Source organism: Chiloscyllium plagiosum, chromosome 35, assembly GCF_004010195.1.
Source record: "Chiloscyllium plagiosum isolate BGI_BamShark_2017 chromosome 35, ASM401019v2, whole genome shotgun sequence".
Classification (NCBI taxonomy): Eukaryota; Metazoa; Chordata; class Chondrichthyes; order Orectolobiformes; family Hemiscylliidae; genus Chiloscyllium; species Chiloscyllium plagiosum.
In genome coordinates this window covers 187,388-189,744 of record NC_057744.1, presented here as the reverse complement: position 1 = coordinate 189,744, position 2,357 = coordinate 187,388, and the positions used below count along the sequence as shown (strand labels likewise).

Genomic DNA, 2,357 nt, shown 5'->3' with positions numbered 1-2,357 from the left:
TGTGTGAGCCCTGGGTGAGATGTTGTGATGCTTTCTGCCTGTAGATTGTCTGAATTGTGTCAAGGCTGACACTGGGACTGTGCTGGGGATGGCGCTGGGGAATCTAATCGCTACAATCCTCATCGCAGTCGCTGTTTACTGTGTATCCGCTCCCAGGAAAGTGAAGCTGCAGGGGGAGTGTGTGAGCCCTGGGTGAGATGTTGTGATGCTTTCTGCCTGTAGATTGTCTGAATTGTGTCAAGGCTGACACTGGGACTGTGCTGGGGATGGCGCTGGGGAATCTAATCGCTACAATCCTCATCGCAGTCGCTGTTTACTGTGTATCCGCTCCCAGGAAAGTGAAGCTGCACCGAGGTAGGAACCAGATTCCCACTCCCCACCCCCCTGGGGCCATCCTGTATGTGGGTAGATGGGTGTCTTTGTAAGGCGAGGGGGAAGGAGGGTTTGGAAGGAAAGGGAGCTGGGGAAGGGGTTGGAGGGGATGGACAGGGGGTTGGGAATGGAATGGAGAGTTGGTGCCTCATTTGGGGGCTCTGACTCCCCCCAGAATCTGGGAGTCTGTGACCCTTGTACAGAACCCTGCTGTCTGAAACTGCTTGGTCCCTGCAGTGTTCTCTGCTCAGTGAGATTCCTAGTTGTACTAGAGTGGAATATGCATTGCATTTGACATGTGTTGGGATGGTATGAAATGGGGAAAGGCGCTATTGAAATGCAGGTATTGTGTTTCTGACCTGTGGCTTTTCCTGTGTCCCTACAGCCTCTGATCGCCAGGCCCTGGTCCCAAGTGATGAGATGGGTGTCGTTTACTCTGTAAGTGATCGATAAGGGTAGAGCAGTGGATGTTGTCTACATGGAGTTAGTGAAGCTTTTAACAAAGGTCCCCCATGGTACGCTCATCCAGAGGATTAAGATGCATGAGATCCACAGTGACCTGGCCACATGGATTCAGCATCGGCTTGCCCATAGAAGGCAGTGGGTGCAGGGGAGGGGGGGAGGTGTTTTTCAGGCTGGAGGTCAATGACTACAGGTGTTCCACAGGGCTCCACACTGGGACCTCTGCTGTTTGTGATATATATATAAATGACTTGGATGAAAATGTAGATGTACGTTTGCAGACGATACAAAGGTCAGTGGAGTTGTGGATAGTGTACAAGGTTGTCAAAGCATTCAGCAGGATAGGGATCAGTTGCAGATATAGGTGGAGAAATAGCAGATGGAGTTTAATCCGGGTAAGTGTGAGGTGCTGCACTTTGGGAGATCAAATATCAAGGAAAAATATACAGTTAATGACAGGACCCTGAACAGCATTGATGTACAGAGGGATCTTGGGGTTCGAGTCCACAGTTCCCTGAGACTGGGTAAAGAAGGTATATCACATGCTTGCCTTTATTGTGCGGGGAATTGAGTACAAGAGTCACGATGTCATATTGCAACTGTATAAAACTTTGGTAAGGCCACACATTCAATTCTGGTCACCACTTACAGGAAGGATATGGAGGCTTTGGAGAGGGTGCAGGATAATGTCGGGATCAGAGGGTATGAGCCAAAAGGAGAGGCTAGAAAAACTTTGCTTTCTCTGGAGCAACAGAGGCTGAGGGGAGACTTGATAGAAGTTTATAAAATTATGAGATGCATAGATAGGGCTTGATGGTGAAAAGCTTTTTTCCAGAGTCAAAATATCTAAAACTAGGAACATGCATTTTAAGGTGAGAGGAGGAATGTTGAAACGAGATGTGAGGGACAGGTTTCTTTTTAAAGCACAGAGAGAGCAGTAGGAGTCTGGGATGTGCTGCCGGGAGTGATGGAGGAGGCAGGGATGTTAGAAGTGTTTAAAGAGCTTTTAGATAAGCACATGAATATGCAACGGATGGAGAGATATGGACCGAGGGCAGGCGGAAGGGATTAGTTTCATTTGGCGTCACGTTTGGCACAGCATCGGGGGGCCGAAGGGCCTGTTCCTGGGCTGAACAGTTCTATGTTCTGTGTTCTAAGGAACCATCCAATGGGAGCTCCACTGCAGGTCATGTGACTCTGAGCTCAGATGAGTCAAGATGGTAAGTCCCAAGTTTCAATGGGCTGTGGTCCTGAGTCCAGAGGAGCAGCAAGATCCCAGATTCAATCCCCTTTCTGTGAGGTTTGGGGGATTCTGATCAAATGTGCAACTTCTTTCATTCAATGTGGCTTCAGTTCAGGGCAAGAAGACTGAGTTCAATTCAAAGTGAGAAAGGAAGGAGGCTGGGGGTGAGGTTGGGGGTGGGGTGGGGGCAGAGGCCAGATAGAGAATCAAGTTGGGGAGGAGCAAGGTGATGGAGGAGGGAGAATGAGGGTGAAGATGGTGGGAGGGGATTGAGAGTCAT

At 49.3% G+C, this 2,357-nt stretch overlaps 1 long non-coding RNA gene across 1 annotated transcript in view; it reads left to right on the top strand.

Annotated features, from left to right (window-relative positions):
• LOC122540563 overlaps nt 1–165 on the top strand; it is a 2,431-nt gene extending 2,266 nt beyond the window's left edge. Inside the window, exon 3 of the long non-coding RNA XR_006309350.1 lies at nt 45–165. This is a non-coding gene — a long non-coding RNA (uncharacterized LOC122540563). The remainder of the gene's footprint in view (nt 1–44) is intronic.
• The last annotated feature ends 2,192 nt before the right edge of the window (nt 166–2,357 follow it).